Source organism: Psittacula echo (assembly GCF_963264785.1).
Source record: "Psittacula echo genome assembly, chromosome: 3".
NCBI lineage: Eukaryota > Metazoa > Chordata > Aves > Psittaciformes > Psittacidae > Psittacula > Psittacula echo.
The window spans coordinates 99,480,002-99,500,631 of NC_137736.1; the positions used below are offsets into that span (position 1 = coordinate 99,480,002).

General features: G+C 34.6%; 1 long non-coding RNA gene across 1 annotated transcript in view; it reads right to left on the reverse strand.

The window, feature by feature from the left end:
• Positions 1 to 7,784: 7,784 nt before the first annotated feature.
• LOC308218259 overlaps positions 7,785 to 20,630 on the reverse strand; it is a 62,279-nt gene continuing 49,433 nt past the window's right edge. The window contains exons 3-4 of the long non-coding RNA XR_013956343.1: positions 14,976 to 15,068; positions 7,785 to 8,389 (exon numbers count right to left, since the gene is read on the reverse strand). This is a non-coding gene — a long non-coding RNA (uncharacterized lncRNA). The remainder of the gene's footprint in view (positions 8,390 to 14,975; positions 15,069 to 20,630) is intronic.

Genomic DNA, 20,630 nt, shown 5'->3' on the forward strand with positions numbered 1-20,630 from the left:
AAATGTTCGGCAAGCCACAAGGGGAGGTAAAGTTTGGTGAGTTTTCATTTTCTCCCTTCCTATTTTTGCTCCTACAGTTACACAGCAGGATGATCTCTGCAAGGAGGGCTTGTTGCTACAAATGTGCCATTAAAGTGAGATTTGCCAGTGTAAGTTTACAGGTAGCTGCAGCAACAATGAGTTTTTTACACAGCTATCAGGGTACAGATGCTAATTTAGGAACTGTATAAAAGAGACATTTCCAGTATATTTTATACATGCACAACTATATTTACACATTCCCTCCCTCTTACTACCTATATTTATTCATTTATCTTAAATTGGACAACTAAAATAGGCAAACTAGATTCTACAGGCACAACTTACACAGTACTTTGGTGAAGTAAAACCTGAATGCAGAGTCAAAATAAACTTAACTGTAAAGGTATGCTGTGACAGCTGGCCTCTCCCCCCTTGAAGAAACTGTGCTAGGGAAAATCCAAAGGAGAAAGAGGTAGAGAAAAATTTCCACCATATGTATCTGTAACATGGAAGTCAAAGATAAAAATAGATGCAGGTAAAAATGCTAGACAGCAGTAAGAGATCTGGGAATAGAATACAAAAGATGCTCTCCAGCAAGAGAAAAATACTCTTTCTTACTTGTAGATTTACCTTAAAAGACTGAAACGAAATTACTCAAATAAGATAGCTGCAACACTTAATACCTTTGGAAGTACATTTCTTATTTGTATGTTCAGGCTAAATTCTTCATTTGTAAACTACATGTGTGTTTAACTAGATATTGTTGTTTCCTTTGCCTATTTGTTTTTAGCTTTTAGCTTAAGCATGGAGGCTTTTTTTCGGTTGCATAAGTAAATCCCTCTAAAATTAAACTAGACACATCATGAAATGAAGACTTGGCAAGATTGTTATGCTATTTTCTACAGTAAGTACATTGGTAAGAGAACTTACAGGTAATTCCCCCCACCCACCCAAAACATGAACACAAAACTTCAAAGCATTACAGGATTGGGGGTGGAGTGGAGGTAGTTTATGGCTTTGGATTTTATTTTTTTTTCTTTAAAACTTTACTACCAAAAATGCCCCCAAACAAACCGAAAAACAAACCAAATCAAACACAACTGTATCTATTTTCTATGTTGCTATTAAAAATATATTTTAACTGTAAGGAGAATAAGCAAGTTTTCATGTAAAATTTAAGACGCTATATGTGAGAGGAGCTCAAGGGGGTTGAAGAACAGGAAGCATGAAAGGAGGAAGACTAAGATAAAAAGTACTGAGCTAAGCCATAAATCTGAAATCCACGAGTGTCTGCACAAAGCTTTTGGTCACATGTTTTGGTCACAGAGCTAGTATAGTCATACTATCAAGAGTGCTTCTCCTACCTCTGTCATCGTGTCTTAAGATGGGGTTTGTGGGTGAGAAACAGAAGACCTCTATAAATGCAGAAAATCATGTATGCAGGCAGTTCCATTAGATTCCCCCAAGTCCCTGGAAGCAAAAGGTCTGATAAAGAACATGAAAGGAACGATACTGAAGATGCAGAACTGAAATTCCACAGAAGCAGGTTCTCTACACATACACAGGAGTCAGGAATACTGCTAGAAAAAAAAGCTAGTACAGTTTAAAAAAAAAAAAAAAAAAAAAAAAGAGAAAAGAAAGAAAAAAAGGAGATGTGATTTTTATATTGGGGTGTTCCCAATCAAGGAAGGATGTTCAGTTTTACTGGTTTATGTTTAGGAGTTTAGTACAACACAAAGCCCAATCCAATCCCTTTCTGACCCCATGAAAACCAGCTACAACAGAATTTCTGGCTACTATAACTACTAATAAGCTCCTTAAATTCTATGTAACATATTGTATCCAAAAAGGTACCACTGGCCACCAATCTGACAGTTTAGTGATCTGGAGTAAAACATATCAAGGCCTTTCTATTAAATACTGTATATTGTCTCAGTTGCCCAAGAACATAAGAGAAAACACTTACCTTGTGCCTTTTGCTCATACAACAAAAACACTCTTCTGATATTTCTTGGCCAAAACACCTTTCTTGTTGATAGGTATACATAATTTGCACACAACCATATTCCACTGCTTTTGCTACTTACTAATGCAAAGCAACACAGTTTCACTATGAAAACAAGTCTTGCTTCACTGTTCTTTGTGACCCTTTCCCAACCTTATTACAGTTTAAAATTAGAAATATGAAGGTGAAAGACACCCAAAGGCTCTTGGTGTCCCACTGTCTAAAGCAGTACATTATTTGTCCACCAGTGCTACTCTCCCCCATAGCACAGACAGTTTTCCCAGGTTAGCTTCTTAGCTTGAGCTAGAAATGAGACAAGCTTTGCACTCAAATGGCACAGTATGAAGTTAGGCAGCTCTGACAAGTGTGTCCTGTTCTGTGCATTCCATGATAACTTACTCATATGGTAGACAGGACTTCTCAGACAACTGCTGGTGAATTTGCAAAGCTCTCCTCTCAGAGCTCACAGTTCAGTGCCACGAATACACCATTAAATATGAATAAATACACTCACAGTTCAACTCTTGCTGCAATTTTTTTTTTTTTTTAATACTAAATTCATCTGGGAAAAAGAATTAGAAATAATCTCACTTCACTATTAAGAAATCTAAACACTTCTATTCTCAAACATCAAAACTGTAAGATCTAGAAATGTATGTAGCTGTATCTTGATAACATGCTGTTTATTTCTCCCCCCACCAGTTTAAACAATAGTAGTTTCACTTTATTTTTGTCATATGCTTACTCAACACTGTAATATTTATACTGCAAACGCACTGGAATTTATAATTCTTGCTCATTCTTTAAACTTATATTTAGAAGTATATTTTTTTACTTCTGCCTTCTGGTTGCTTTTGTTAAGGACGCTCCTTTCCTCCTAATTCTTAATGTCAGCAGCCTTTAAAGTGATATGCATAGATTTTAAAAAGGAGAAAAGAATCAACTGAAATATTTCAAAGTATTACTTTAAAGCTATCAGAGTACTTTTGACTACTATCACATTATTATTTGGTTTAGGTATGACCTATGATATTTGGTTAATTCACTCAACTTAATTTAGGCTGCTTTGTGATCACAGAGGAAGAAGAATTAAGAGAATAAACTATACACCTTAATTGCTATTCTCATGAAGTAACAGTAAGATTTTTGAACCCATGTTTAAGACTACAATTCTAAAATACAATCTGTTTCTAACCTAGTAATTTTGTGATAGGGTTGTTTTTTTTCTAATAGATTTTTTTTTTTTAATTAAATCACTGTAATCCATCAATAAATTATCCCCACTTCACCTCAAAAAGAAGCACTCATTCAGGATTGAGCTTATACACACTCTCCATGTACAACAGATCTCCCCATACATTCTACCAAGCAATTAAATATTTCCAAGACTATTATCAATTTTGTGTTAAAAAGTCAAAATTAATGCTTTGGATAATTTTCTGAACACAAAGATTTTAACAGAGATATCTAGCACCAATCTGTAGTTTTGCTTGTAAATTATGGGTAAGGTCCAGCATAAAAATTTTTACAAAGAAGAGATTGTCTGTTAACTATTTTCTGATCATATCAACTATTTTTGCCATAGGACCATGGCTGGGGGAACTGCAGAAATTCTTTGCAATGTAAAGTATTAATAATGAAAGTTAAGCAGATAAATGCTGATTACTGTAACTTACTACTACTAAATTTGAAGAATCTATATCATGTGCCCAGCCATCTCTCCAAGGATCATGAACAAACATATTTAGACTAGTTGGAGAACTACTGCTTAAGATAAACATAAAAAAACCAAAGTCAGCTAAAAATAAAAACCAGGAAGTAAAACCATCAAGAAATTCAGAAGTATAAAAATACCTGGAAACCTGTAAGTGCAGTTATTGTCTATCAGCATCAAATTCAGTTTTACACCTTTTTTATTTCATCTGAGTATTCGAACCTCTGCTTAAGCTACTTTAACTTATATATTCATTTTTACGAGGTGCAGTGGTCCCCCCCTGCCCTTGCAGTCCTGAAAACAAACCAAAGTGAAGACAGTTATTTAGTGCTGCAATACTGATGCTTCCACTGGAGCAGTGAATAGCAACAAAAATACAAAGGATTTATGTGGAAGGCAAGAAACTAAAGGTGTTCAGTTCTGACTTGAACAAGTACAGGATGTCAAACAGTTCTTATAACTTGCTAGTTTAAAAAAAACCAAAACAAAACAAACAAAACAAAAAAACAAAAAAACAACCAGAACTAAGGGAAGCTGATACAGCACACAAATATTATCAATGTATATTTTAGAATATTATCTGTATACTTCAGTATCAACTCTAGCTTAAAAATAAAATCGAATAAGACTAACTACTCCCACCTCTTTTCCCAGCTTCTAAAGAGTGTTTTGTCAGATGTTGATGCATTAACTAGACTGCTATATGAAATACTTTACAGGGAACTTGTAAAGTGTAACAAGCTCTGGGTTCTAACAGAGTTTGTAAAAGTTGTATTTCAGAAAAGCTTTCCAGATCCCTCTTGATTGCACACAACTTTTAAAAATCTGTCTTCCCTGCACCTTTGGCAGGCACACAGGAAGAAAACTGTGTGAACACTTTCAATCTGTATCAGCATTCTTTCTGCTTGAAAGGACACATACGAAATTAAGAAAAATGAAGAAACATTTTCTATGTTCTGTGAACTTTTACATTTCATTTAGTGGTCATGAAAATGTTCCTTTCCCTCATGATTTTATCATAAAAAATATTAATACTCTAATAAGTGGCAAAAAATAAGGCCAGCTCTGCCTTAAAATACAAGTTCAGTTTCTGAATAAGTATTTTAAGCAAAATTCGTAACACCTTTTCAGATTAAAATAAAAATCCATATACATTTTTTCAAACTCTCCAATAAACAAATCCCTAGATTATTACACTATTACCTTCAGAAAATATTATCCTAGATTATAGTACAAAACCTGAACTATATAGAATCATTGCTGGCAAAAGAGAAAATGAACAATCCTCTCCAAATAATGATACCCATACAATACAAACCAGCTATATAATGGGAAGTTATTAAGATAGGGAAAGAGGTTCTCCTCTTAAATACGTCAGATTCAAAAAAAAAAAAAAAAAAAAAAAAAAAAAAAAAAAAAAAAAAAAAATCAAAACATAACAGCTATTAGTTTTCTGACCTTTTAATTAATTTCTAGCTTTCTTAAAGAATTAATAATAATAATAAAAAAATATATCTCAGAGGACTTGCACGTTAGCCCAGGAAGCAGTCACAATCCTAGTGTAAGACTGTGTGCTCTCCTAAGTTGTCACCAGTCTTTTATGAAAGCAAGCCACATAAGTATTGCTGTTTAAATCTTCTATCTCTATAATGTACAGCAAAATATTTCTTGTCCTCAACAGAATACTTAATTCTTAAGTAATATTTTGCAGAAACCCTGGTGGTCTGTGCACAGGATCAATTTCCAAAGTACTGCTGGGAAAGTGGAAAAATACATTAGTCAGTGTTAACCAGACTGCCCTCCTAGTAGCTATCTTATCTGAAATTGGTAAATAATAATAAATCATACAACAGTAACATAGCAATATATATATATAGAAAATGGACTGATATGCAAATAACACTGCTTGCACTACACAAAGCCACAAATCTTAAATTTTGGTTTCAGTACATCTCAGCATTGTATGGGACTATAATGCTTAAAGACAAAAACCAGGCGCATAGCTCAGAATGCAACCCCACTTGTAAAGGGCTAAATTTGCTGCATGTCTGCTTCCAAAGATTTAGGGTCAGAGTGACAATGCTATAATACAAGGGTCAAAGCACAAAAAGACGAAGGCCACAGAACAAAGAGCTTTTCGTGTCCTAAAAGAAGTTGCTTTTTGTAAGCCTGCCTTCTGGCTCAGACAGTAAATTTGTCTTTTTCTTGACATCATCCCTACATGACTTCCATAAAATGCCAGACAACTGTATGACTTACAAAAGGTGAGACTGAACTGTTAGAAAGAAATCAACTCAATTGTTAAGGGAATCCACTAGTTAACAGCAGAGGAACACCTCCTAGTAATTGCTAGAACTTTCATGATCCTTAGCTGTATTTCTACAGCTTTATTATTTAATCATTTACTTCAGCAGAAGTTTCAGGTGTCCTTAAACCTCTGGGGTACAGCTTCCCAGATATATTATCTACCGAGATTTTTGTTAATTTAAAGGTAGGTGAGGAAACATATAGCAGCAGCAACTCGGAAGGCTGCTTCAATCTTCCCCCCACTCCTCTGTGAAATATTAATAGAGGAGATACCATCTAACACACAAATGGATATAGTCCCTTTCCAAAATATTTAGGGGTTGGTTCCCCAGTTCTCCATCAGTGAAATCCACTACTCAGAGAACTGTATGCACTGCAAATAAAATGGTGCTTTCTAAGGCTGACACAGATTGCTAAGCAGTGAAGTTCATTTTTCCAACTAGAAAATGAACTTCACTTAGGATATGCTTTTTCAAAACAACAACAATAGTTTTGCCAAATGAAAGGAACTTTATCCACCGGAGAGGAAGAGGAAAAAAAAAGGGGGGGAAAAAGGGGGGGGGGGGGGTAGGGAAAAAGATAAGGATGCTGTGTGTCTTTTTGGCTCTATATTAAGCCAGATTTTCAATATTTCATTAGCAAGCTTAAAGTAAAACCATTCTGAATTAACTAGAAGTTAATATATTAAGAAAAAGAATTATAATACAATACCTAAAGAGCACAAGTAGTAAAAAAAAAAAATAAATAAACTGTACTCAGTCCTGTCAAACTGTCTAGTAAATATCCACAAACTAAAAAGAAGACATTACTCTCTGAACAATCAGCATGACTTTTTTTTCCTCTTTTTGTTTTTTTGAAGGCTAGTTGACAGTACATTCTTTGAGCAGTAACAGTCTTGCTTAAAGTCTCTCTACATCATAAACCAAACCTATATGAAGGAATTGGAACTATCACTAAGTTGTACATTATCTTTTTTAGCAGGTCTAGAGCACGACATTTGCAAAATCAGATCTTCCTTACTTCAAGTAATTATTTTCCACTTCAAAACAGATGGCTTCTGCCTTCAAAGTTACTATATTTAATTTTTTTTCAGTCCTACTAACTTACTTAAAAGCTGGAAATGGAGATTCAGATATATGGAATTAGGTGGAAAAAAAAATACTAAAAACTTACCTTTTGACCGTGGAGATCTACAGTGGTTTTTGAGTTTCAGTGCCAGCAAAACAGAAATTTTTTATTTTCAAAAGGAAGCAGATTGCTTTTACACTGCATTAAGCTATAATATGTCTGATTCCTATTTTAAACATTAAATGTAGCATTATGGTTTTTTTCTTTCTAAAAATCTAATACAATCAAAGAAATCTTATAAGAGAAGCCTAGTGTAACATATGAAAGGCCTACTCCAATCATCCTACACTTTCTGAAGGGAATGATTACTCCTCATCTCTCAAGAAGCACTGGTGCGAGTATACTGATTCTCCTTGTGGTGAATAGCAGCCCACAAGTTAAGGAACTGATGCAAACTGGCAGATTTCCCCTTCTAATTCTGAGTCATATGCGTCATCTTTTTGTCAAAAGCTGGGAAGAAAAAGAGTCTCTCTTCCAGCCTGCCACATGAAACCACCTGCTTAAAGATAGAACAGACCAATACTGCAATATTGGTCTGTGCATTGCTGGTACTTACACATTTGTTCTTGCTTTGTTCAAATAAACAAAATTCTGAAGACAGCCTGAATGTTAGCTTAACAACAGAACTGGTCTCTTTGATTTACAGCCAAAAATCAAGCTGGTAAAAGGAAAAAAGAAAAAACAAAAAAACACAAAACCACACAGAGTCATGTTGGCACAAAAATGCTTATTCTTAAATCGGTAGCGTCTTACCTGCAAGACTAAGCATTCAGTTCCTTAAAAGCTTATATGCATGCTCGGTTTAAGCACTTAAGTATTCAGCCAGATTTGGTATAAATATTCACATTCCCAAAATCAAGAGTTCATGTGTGTGATTAAGACCTCTTTATCACTGCACATGATCATCAAATAATTCCTCAACAGTCCCCCTGCCCCAAAACCTCCCCTAAGCCCCAGAGAATTTAAAAACTTGAATGGGTTAAATTCCACATGTTCTACTATTTTTTTTTCTTTTTCTTTTGTGCATTTTGCAATTTAAGAAGTGAGAAAACTATTTTCTTCTTTCACAGATTCATCAAGGTCAGTCATTGTTGGACTATATACTGTGGGATGCCACAATCTCTCTTCCAAACGCTCCAGCACCGATTAAGGTCGGGCACATCACTTCCAGCTGATTACATATTTTCAAATTGCACTGGAGTTGCTGATCAGACCTGCAGAAAACAGGTGTAAATGTTTACTGTAACAATGTATTGTAGTATTTCTATTGATTTGTGGCACTGCCAGAGTGATTGTTAAGTATTTCTTATAAAATTGATTGTATTCCTCATAAAAATCCTTGAGAACAGTTAAAGCAAGAACAAGTTTTAGACATTTATACTAACTTACATGAGAGAATGCAAAGGCAATACTACTTGAAAAACTGGTACAGAGTTTGGAATGATCATGCCATTTTAATCTTAGGGGTTTTATATAAAAATACAAATAAAATGTACAATAATATATGATATCTATGTATATAAGATTAGAGACAGGTTTAAACACACTTATAGAATTGCCTTGTTGAAATCTGTACTGTGGCAAAAGCATTTACATGGCTGGGTGCATACATTTCAATATAATGAGAGAATTTGCATTGCTAAAATAAGAATTCTTGAGTGCTTTTCAAGAACCATGACATCACCACTTGCATTACAGGTTATTATTTACAAGCATTCAAGATGTTCTGTAAATCTATAACGAACATTGCAACTGTGAAAACTGTAATTTATTATGTAATGCAGTTACATAAATTGTTTAAATTGTGCACAATAAACACAGATGATCTCTCTTTCTCAGTTAAAATATTAAATACAGCACCTGATTACCTATCTTCAACTAATTTTTTTTTTTTTTTTACATTTGGTGTAATATATTTTCCTTGATAAAATTATGGACAGAGTATCTGTCTGGTGCCTTATTCTGTTTGTGGTATGTGGGTTTTTTCCCCAGTTTGGTTTTGCCTTTTTTTTTTTTTTTTTTTTTTTTTTGTTTTTCTTTTTACATGAAATTAAGTATTTATAAGTCTTATTAATTGCATAGCTTTGCAGTATTTTGCAAGAAATGTATACGAATATATTTTACTCACCATATATACCATTTTCCTTGATATTTAACAAAAGGCACTTAAGTTTCAGTACAATGTTACCTTCCTTCCCAAACCGCAGTATCTTTCGGACAAAGGGTTCAGTGTAGCACAGGGGAGCAAATTAAAAACAAACAAAACCCACCACCCACTAAGTTTTACCTTTTTGACAGTGGCAAGAGTGAGTGAAGTAAGACAACATGGAAGATGTTCCTTAACTTCTAATTCACCAATGCATAAGAACTGGCTTAGCTTCCTCCTCACTCAGCAGAGCACACAAGGCTATGAAAAGCGACTTAAATAAATTGTTTAGGAGGGTAATCAGAAAGACCAGATTTGCCTGGAGAAGACCCTTGGAAACCCTCTGTGGGTTCCGCCTTCTTCAACACAGGGCCACACGCACACACAACTGTTCAGGGGTAAGCTGCTGCTTTGAATTGCCCTCTAGTGTCAGCCTTCATGAATTCCCACCTTAATGACAAATTCTGTTCAGGTTTTTACATAATGGAAAGTGGGTCAGCAACATAAGTTATATTCATCTCAAAATAAAACAAACAAAAAAATTGAACAGCAATTTGAATGATCATTTTCAGATCAGAAGACTGTGAGGTTTACAAATTAAGGATTACACACTGAAAATGCAAGAAGAAATCTGTATCTCTAAGCAGGAAAAAAACCAAAACCAAGACTAAATCTAAGAGATAACTTATCAACATTCTTGTATTTTACATTTCAGTTAGTTTCTCATGGAACTTCACTAAACTATCTATTTCTGAAGCAAACACTCAGTCTTCACAGCCAAATTCACTGTAATTACAGTGACATAGCTGGCATCAAAACCTTAATGAAAATTGAAGAGTTGCTGGTGTAAAAACAGAACACAGTCTAGCAGTACTAATACCCTGGAAGGAATTATTCTCTCACTGCTAATTCAAGAGTCTCCTAGTTACACTCTAAAACTAGATGCAAAACAGGCATCATGCAAATGAAGATCCAGATTTTCAACCTGGTAATTCCAGAAAGAAAAGTGCAAGCATTTTCCTGTGAGTTTATATCAAACCATATTTTACCTACTCTTGAATTGATTAGAAAGGCCATGAATCTAGGACTTAAAGAAGTATGGAGAACATATTAGTAACACTTGCATATCAAACAGCCTACGGATAAATACCATTAAGATACGCATATGACCCTCTGTTTAAAAAAAATAGCTTGGTTATACAGAACTACAATCCCTAACTAATACTCACTCTGCCTGAGAACTCAAACATACTGTTAGTTAGGTGATACAACAAATGGAAAAAAAAAAAATACACATTGGACTGCTGCTTGTGTAACTCCTGTGCTTGGCATTAAAAGCATCATTCTCCCTTCTCCTGTGAACCTGGAAAAAAAAATCTTTTGGTGTGGGGAGCCTGGGGACAAGGTAACCAGTACATAACCATTCTTTGACAGGGAGTTTTTTTGCCTGTGCAAGACACTGATGTGTGACAATTTCAATAGAAAACCCTGTTCTGCAACAGACTTTTGAAAATGTATTTTGATTTAGAAATAGACCTTCTCGTAAGACCCATGTAAGGTTTCACAAAAGATGAAGCATCTTCCTTTTCTAATTCCCAATCTTGACTACAATGTGGACTAACTTGTAACAAGCAGCAGCAAAGTGTTTTCAGTATTACTGAGGTGATAACACACTTAAGACCACAGTATATACCCATTCTACCAAGCGAAAATTCTGCTCCAAAAGAATACATAAACTCTAAAGCCAAACTTTTGCTTCAGCAGAACCACTTGAATTCCTGTCTAAATCTGAAAGTGACTTATGTTAGGCTGTATCTATTTTGAAGTAAGAAATTAACAGTTAAATTTAGGAAGACCATAATCATGTTAATAATTACAATACTTTCAAAATGTTTACATCCACTGTCATAGTAATGCTTAAATCCGTTTCCTTCTGTGAGGAGAGGGGGAATTAAAAGAAAAAAAAAAAAAAAAAAATCACTCTCCATATCAACTAAGAGATGGATGGATAAAACCCTTACAATCTTTGGCCTGAAGACTGCAAAAATCCAACAAAACCCCCAGAACAAGAAAACTCATAGGATACCCAGATAAAGTAAAAAGCAAGCTCTACAAATACAGTGGGTTAATGGAAAGGTGTAAACATTTTAGAGATATTTACACATTGCTGAGATTTCTAAGTACTGTACAAATTTTAAAAAATACCTATTGCTGATTTCTTGCTTTGAACAGATTATCTTAGTATTTTGCTGCAAAAGTATCCATTTCCTCAAAATATTGGTGTAAAAATTCATAATAATGTAACAGAAAAAGCTTGTTCTCTGGAAAAAAAAATAAACCTGCCCCCAATGAAGTCAGAATAAAAAAAAATTACTGTGAATATCCATATACTTAAAATAAATTTAAAATTAGCAAAGCTAGAAACAGTGGTTTATTAAAACACACTACTTAATCAGCAATTGCACCTTCATACATGCCCTTTTTCATGTTAGTGTGTGAACAGCAGTCTAAAACAAGGTGGATTAACAATCCATCAATACAGTAGCTTACCATTTAAGAACTCAAATTACATTTCTCATTCGCGTACCCACAGCTTAAATGTATGTGTTTACATAAATTTCTACTTAGGTTTTGGTTAAAATAAATAAATATATAAAATTCAGAGTAGTAAAAAAAAGGGGCAATGCCTTACTTTCGTATATTTACATTTAAGTGAGAAGAATAAGCATTTAAATATCCCAGTTAGCATGTTGTAACTATTTTTCCTAAAGAATTTTTATGTAATTTGTTTTTCTTTTCCTATTGCCTTGCAAGACCATTTTATCAACAGACAAGGAAAAATAAGGTGTAAATATACCAGTCTTAAATCCTTTGTATATACATGTTTCATTAAATGCCTAATCTAATAATGAAAGTTAATGTCTATTTAAATCTAATAGTATACAAAACTCCATTTAAAAATAATGTTAGGGCGGGATCCAGTTTAAATTAACAAAATTCAGAAAATTCAGTTTTTTCAGATTTCAAAACTTTAAACAGCCATGCCTAAGATATCATAGGGTTTCAAACAATGGCTGATTTTATATGTGTTGTAATAAGTAGGCATGGGTTGCATTTATAGCTACATATCTCTTTCAGGAAAACTATTTAAGTTGCCTTTGAAAATCAAGAAAAGTCCTTAAAGAAAGCATAAGAGTGGACAAAATCTGCAACAGGTTTTAGATGAGCAATAAGCTTGCATTTCAACTTTCAAATTATGATTCAGTCAACAAGGTCTGTACAGCCTCAAGTGTGTACCTATAGTATGAATAGTAAAAAGTGGCCATGAAAAGTTACACGAGAAGCACTTCAGCAAAGAAGAGTCTGTACATTTTTATCTTTTCAGCTTCATTACAATTAGGTATTGCAAAACAGTTCACAAAGTCAAGCATACAATTTGCAATAGCCCCACCAACTATTTTTAAGGAACAAGTACTGCAGCCCTTATTTCAGCCTTGGCTTACAACAAAATAATGGGAATTTTCCTAAGAAAAGAACTACAATAGCAGAGGCTAAGAGTAAGAAAATAAAGCAAACACACCCCACATGTCTCTTTAAAGTTCCACCTACTCTCTTGGTAATGAAAGAGCCATGCTAACTACCAAATATAAAACAATTCAATTAAAAATAAAAAAAAAATAAAAGCCTTCTAATAAGAACATAATTCTGCAAATCCTCATTCATGGTTTTCAGTCATTAGGACTACCTGTGTATTTAAAAGTTTGCAGAATCAGGCCCTAAATTTAAAACCCCTTTGATTTACAGTTGTGAACCAGAAACCACCTTTTTTGCTGAATAAGAATCTATGAGAAATACTCTGAACTTGTGTCAGACTAAGGAACACTCCATCAAACTTTCACCTTTTAAATATCTCACAAGGGAGCCTTAGATACCTTTGACTTGCAATATAATCCTGATTTTCATTAACAAGAATGTAATTGCTTTTGTACAGAAAAAAAAATGAAATTCAAAGAAGTGTTCTGTGAAACCCTTATATTCCTAAGATAACAAGAAGGAAAAAAAAAAAAAAAAAAGGAAAAAGTTAAAAAAAAAAATAAAAATCCCTCAAACCAGCACTGCAGTACATTCAGAGCAGTTTCTGGACACACTGTGCAATATTTATTTATTTGGGAGCATATTAGGCATGTTATCCAAACATTGATAGAGCATTAATCAAAATACTTTCACTGTGTTTAATCACAGAAAGAAGGAAAGGTTAAAAACTAAGAATTACCTACTCACTACTCACAAGCTGAAAAGCTTATGTAAAGTTATGTTTCACTTCCTATACTTTCTGTATTCAGAGCTTTGTTTCTCAACTGATAATTTTCCATAGGAGGTCTTAACTATCCTGAAATCATAGTATTATGTGAAAAATATATTCAGAACATATCTACTTCGAATACTTCTGTAACAGGAGGTGTATTACTGGCAAAAGCCAGCAGTTCTTCAGCTAACTAGCCATTAGTTACAACAATGAGGAAATATGAAATTTACACCTCGCTGGATTTGCTTGGTATAAATTAGCAGTTACTTGGATAATCTAAAATTTTGGGGTTTAAAACTTCTCTCATTTTACAGTACAATTACTTCCTACAAAAAAAAAAAAAAAAAAAAAATGCTCTTGAAGACAGACAGATTTGATTATGGATAAAAACTGGATTCCAGCTGAAAGCTGGAATTGCTAAAGTCACAACACGTTCATAAAATTTGTTCTACTGTAATATATTTTGCTGAAGATAAAGTCTTACAGTTTTTACTACTCCATTTAGTATTTAAACAAATTTACTCAATCCAAGAGCAGTTACTATTTTAATTTCAATCATCTCTGTAAATGGTTAGTTAAGATTATTCATATACATGAAGATAGGTTATGATTACTCTGAAAGGATTTCTCAGTTTCAGCCAAATTAGTACTTCTAGTGCAAAGCAAGACTTGCAATATGAGTGTAGCATAGTCCATATTAATTATTTTTGAGTGTTCACTGGTTTACTATATAACATGCATTTACCAGCGCAGAGATAAAATAAATAAAAATTCTGACTATTATGGTACAGGCAGAGGGCTCTGAAGATAATTTTCTTCCTGTTTTCTGCTTCTTTGCTTGCCAGGTAGCTAGTTTACTAATGCCTTTAAAAACAAATTTTGCATAGTACATTGAAATGCACTCAGATAGCTCTCAATTATATTCTTTAATACACCACCCCAACAAAAAAAACCCAAACTAGTTATTTAAAAATAAACACTGTATCATCCATACTTTGGTTTTGGATTAGCATTCATTTCAGTTGTAATTCCCAAAACAAGAATATAAGAACAATACTATATGGAGAATCTATACAAGTCTAATGATCAAGGCTGTTGCAAACTCAGCTTTTTATACAAATTTTTTGGCCACTTCATTTCCTTCTGAGCACAGACTGTGCTAGTACTTTTACTTAATCTTTTTTTATTTTACAGAAGGAGTGTAAAGAAGAATTATTTTAACAAGCAAAAAACTTGAACAAACCCAGCAGAACTGACCTATTTTGAATAATCTGAATAAGCTATACTACTGTATACCTTTTCTTAATACAGAACATGTGCAATAAGAGAAAGTTAATATAATATATACCATTCTCATGCTCCATCAACCTTCCAGAGAGAGTTTTTCAATCACAGGAGCAAGCCGTTCTCCAAAATCAGCTCTCTATTGAAAGGTCAAAACCTGCAATAAAAATGTCATGTATTATAACATATTTCCAACACCCACAGTTTCATGGTTGATCCCCAAACATAGATGTAGGTCATCGGCTTGACCCTCACATTGTCTATGTTACAGGAAATCCTGATTTTAAAAATACTTATTTTTTTTTAACCAAACTGACTTGATTAGGAACACCTGTGATACGCTTCTTTATTATCAGAAGCCTCCTGAAACAAATCAGCATGTTTCTGCTTTCATTCTTCCCACAGCATTTTAAGATGAAAGTAAGACGAAGGAAAAAAAAAATCCCAGGAGGTGGGGGGAGGGGAGGGTATTGTTCTCCCTCCCCCTCCCCTCAGTCTCTCCCTCCACACTCAAAGAAGCAAACAGGTAAGACTAAATTACTTAAGGGTTGTGTGATTACTACTGTCATATTTCCTAAAACATGCTATTGACTGTTAAGTATTTAACTTCTAGTGTTTTCCTTTAAGGAGTTTTAATTTACTTTGCTCATCCAAGCAGTACCATTATTGCCTTTATTAAAATACAAGCCTACAAATTCTAGCTTCTGTAAAACATAAATGAAATATTGCAGTCACATAATACCATGAAAATACATTTTTAAAATAAAAAAAAAAAAAGTAAAAAAAAGTGAAAGAAAAAGAAAGCAGCCATGAGAGTAATTAGCCATGATCAGGCAAGAACCAAGTATAACTTGATAGAGGTAGTAACTATAGTCAAGTATCTACTGGAGGAAACAATGTATTCACACAGCCAAATTCTTAAATTTCTTTTGACTTTATTTTGACTTTTTCACTTCAGATACCATGACAAAACACATCCTATGCCTGATAAGTGAGTAGTTGATGCCTAGATTGGGTCACCTGTTTACAAATATTTACATAAATTTGTTCTTTATTCTTTAAGCGTATTCCAGAAAATACTAACCCCCCCTTCACAGGTATAGAACTATAACAAGCACCCTGCTGTAACAAGAAAAAGGAATTTGTCTTTATTTTCATGTATTCCACACATCTTCTAATTCATCTTTTAAAAAAGTTTCTGTTTTTACAGAGAAACACAAAAGTTTTCCTGAAAAACCCTTCCCCATCATGCTTATGTTGATATTTAACATACTTAAAGATAATATTGAAACTTGGTCTTACATAAAACCACTTAAACTGAAAATACAAGCTTAAGCCCTGTTCGATGTGTAATTATCTTTTTCTCAGACCTAATCTTCAAGTGAATTTTAGTTCATGCTAAATAAAATAATTAGTTGCAACTAGATTCAGTGTTGAAAAGTTTATTAATAATCTATTTACTGTGGATACACTCATTACAGTGTCTGAAAACAAACTAAATAGTCACGGGGTGGGGGGGGTCCTATTTCTAACAGTGGTTTCCTTTAGACATTAGTAACGATCACTGAAAGTCACTGCTATTTTTCAGTTTTGAGCAATATAACAATACCATCTACAGTTTTAGAAGACATCACAGGAAACTGTTAATAAAAAAACCTAAATGTATATAAGTTTTCTACTGTTGTATCTGGTGATAAACGTGTGTGTGTCTGAGGTCATCCTTACACACTAGCAACTCTTCATTACCGAGATATGGAAAAGAGTTTAGAGTTATAAAAAGTTATAAAACTTCATATTCTCTGTAAAAAGAACCTATTTTTAATGATACACTAAAATATTAGATGCAAATATTAGAGTAAAAAATTGCCAAACTTTAAGTGTTAGCTGCACCAGAGCTCAAGATCTGCTACCCTTCTCTAATATTCATGCAAGCCTGCTGGAGTTCTCACAAAACAACATACGAAGCTAAGATCAAAACTATTCCTCCATTGTGGCACTATCAACTGCTTAGTGAATAGACACAGCCCAAAGTTTTTTAATTAGAATTGGAGTGTTTAAAAAACTTACAATAAAGGGTTAAAAAGAAAAAGAAATCAGTACAGACATTGCTTTACACCCTATTAAACATGGGCAAAAATTTTTATACCTAGCTGATTCTAACCATTTCTGAAATTATCCACTATCCAAAATGAATATATTTTTCAACAAAATGATTGCTTTTGAAACCTAACTTATCTAGCTTGTTATGTATTAACACATCAGTTACCTAAAAATTCTATATAACTCCTGCCAATAGTGTACAAAACAAAAATAAAATTGCAAAGGAACATTTTCTCTGAGTAACAAAAAAGTTAATAGAAATCTGCAGATACACATCTCCACTCTGTGTGATGGCCCCTTATATTGGTGGGGCATATAATTTTAATTTTTTTTTTACCTTTAAAATTCATTACTAGCTCTATTAAAAAAAAAAAAAAAGATAGCGGCAAGAAGAGTCACAGCGGACTATGTACAAGAGTAATATGGAAAATGTTGTTTGAAGAGGCAGCCCAAGTACTACTAATAATAGGAAAGATTCTGAATTTTGAAATTGGGTTCCAGTGTTGTTTAGAACTTGTAATTATATATAAATACAAAAAATTATCTGTGGAGAACACTTATTGGGTTACATAAAGTTATTTTTAGTTTTAAAATCTTCATCATAAAAATATTTTTCTGTTTGTATACAGAAGTCTACAGTTTCATTCCCTATTTCTTCCACAGACAGTCAGAACTAGCCCAAGATGCACACTACCTTTGACAGTTAGTAATGAATGTAAATCACTGAAATGACTTGCAATGGGCCTTTGGGTGTGGGTGGATGACTGCATCTACAAAACAGAATGAATGTCTGCAGCATATTTGTAGAATATAGTGACAAGCCTCTCAGTCCTCCCTTATATATTCAGTAGTTAATTGCTTCCCAATACAAGTACCAAAACCTTGTAAGGTCCTATAAAAGAAATGCTAACTGTTACGTGGATACTTTTCATGTGAAGAAAGGTCATGTGCTTGTACATATGTAGAAGCGTTACAGAAAACCTTTGATACACCTGTTAGGATAGCTTTTGACATTCAAGATGGATGAGATGTGCACCTTTCCTAGAGTCCACAGGCAGGGTGTACACAGGTAGGTAGTGTGTATGCAGTTCCACTTGTACTTCACTACAGAATCTGACTTATTAGTCATCAGGATAATTAAGGAAATAAAGACTACCATTTAGCAGCAAAATTTCTTCAATGACATTAGATTTTGGATGGAACAGTAAGAAGTTCAGAATTTCAGGAGCTAAGCAAAAAAAAAGAAAAAAAAAAAATCAAACAACCAAGCAAGCAGAAACCCCCCATGACACCTTGTTATTGTATACATAGTCTACATTTAAAACATTACTACAATAAGCTTGCTATGCAAAACCACCCTAGCATGTGAAAAACTTGGAATAGCTGTAGATTCACACTTTCAAATTACTGTTATTTCTGAAAATAAATTAAAAAAAATTAATAATCTAAGTTACTCCAAGCTTTAGTAGATACATATCTAGAAAACGAAAGGGTATCTCTTAGGAACTTTCAGTACAGCTTATGGGCTAAAAAAAGAAAGGAAAAATAAATAAATAACACCCCCCCCAAAAACAAAACCACACCAACCCTGAAGCTTATTTGGATGGTTTTCCTAAAAATCAAGATAAAGGATTAGGCTGGGGAAAAAAAAAACAAAAAACACACTATGTATGCTACACAGTATACCTAAGCAATATTCTGTTAAGCATAAAACTTGAACTTTTGCTTATAAATATAAATATGTATGTTTAGATCTTTAAGTTCATTTGCTATTTACTCCGAATGTAACTTTTCCAGGGCCAAGTAATCCAGTTAATGTTTGACATTTTAACTAAGGTGAAAAATGCAAGCAGTTCTACGAGGGTCTATTTAAGCTACATGACTCTTTTCCCCAAAAATATCTCAAAATAAGGGGTACATCAAGTATAAGAAAGGAAAACCTACTTAACAGACACATATATTGATATTAGGTTGCTTACTGCTTTCATTTTAGCCACACCCACCTTTATGTAATTGTAAAATATGGGAATGGTGCAGCTGAGAAATAAAAAAGCTGAGAAGAACAGTTGGTTTATGTAGTCAAATATGTGCTAAGCACAGATTTTAATTAAAATAAAAAAAGGTATAAAATTCATGCTATTGAACATGACTGTCAAATAGTAGGGAAAAATGTACACGCACCTGTAGAACACTGAATTATAGATGTTTTTTCATAAATTAGCTATGAGTCAGGACAGTTATTTCTTTGAAAGTGAAAGTCAGTGCCTGTGAGTGCATTTCCACGCTAAATAGTGTAAATCTCTTCAAATCCTGATATTTGGAACTATACACAGCTACAATGAAACAGCTCTGTGCACATTCCCATACTAACTGTTAAAAACGTTTCTGATACCACTTGGAAAGTACCGATGCAAATCTAAAGAAATAAGTGCTAAATTTCAATAGGATCTCAGTAGTATCACAATTTCAGAGATTAAACTGAATTTTCTAGCTTTTAGGACATAAAGGTATAAATTGCGGAGACAAACGAAGCAGCTATTCCCAGGGAAAAAAAGGACTGAAAAAATGTAATTTGTGTACTGGATTAAAAGAATCCAAGGAAACTAAGGATTTGAGGCAGAAAAACCTCTTTGAACTAGTGTATTTCTGCATTACACAGAAAATATCTTGAATCACAATCCAGTTGCCATGCTGGAAACGTTAAGTTTTGCTTTTCACTTTAAGACTACACATTCTCAGCCATGTACACAGAAATCTTTTGTACAGCACTTCTGCACCCCAAGTCTTCTCTATGTCCCTCCTACGTTCTTCGGTTAACTCGTTATTTTCGGTGGCGAGGGTGCTAAGCCTAAGGCGGCCGGTTTTGGCTTTGAACGCCGCGGAGTGATGTGCATGGGGGCTGGGGGAGGGGGGAGAGGAGAGGGGAAAGGCTGTGACCCGGTCCAACCTCCCAGCCCCAGCCCCGCAGGCAACCAGGGGGGGCAGCAGCCAGTCCGGGCTCCGCTCAACGGGCGCCTTCAAAGGGGCCCGATGCTGCGTTCGCTGCGCATCCTGCGCGCCCACCAGCTCGACGGCAACCCAGAGCGCCCGCCGATCGCACGGCATCGGGGAATATATCCATACGCCTTCCTGCCTCCGGATAATATAAATAATAATAAAAAAAAGCAAAACCAACCAACCACGCAAAAAAAAAAAAAAAAAACCAAAGCGGTACGGCGGCTGAAAGCGAAGAGGGAAGTAGGAAGAGGAATAAAAAGTAACGCTAGAAATTGTAGCTGGGAAGAAGCCCGCTGGCTTGCCAGCGCCCGAGCTGCTGCGGAGCTCCCTACCCCGCTGCACGGTGTTATCCCTGCCCGCGCTCCCACCGAGGAGCTGCAGCAACAAAAATATGCCTTGTATGTGTCTCTCTGCGTGTCTGTATGTGTGTGCAACTCCGAAACGCGAGTGCCCACGCCAACCCCGGCCCCGAGAGGGTTAAACGGCACCGTGGAGGGAAAGGCACCGTGTCACATATTATGTGTGTGCGGCGAGGGAATCGCTTCCCAGATCGACTGCGAGAGGGAGAGAGGGAGTGGATTCGGCGCCTATCACAATAAGCACGATCGCGCTTATCCAGCAA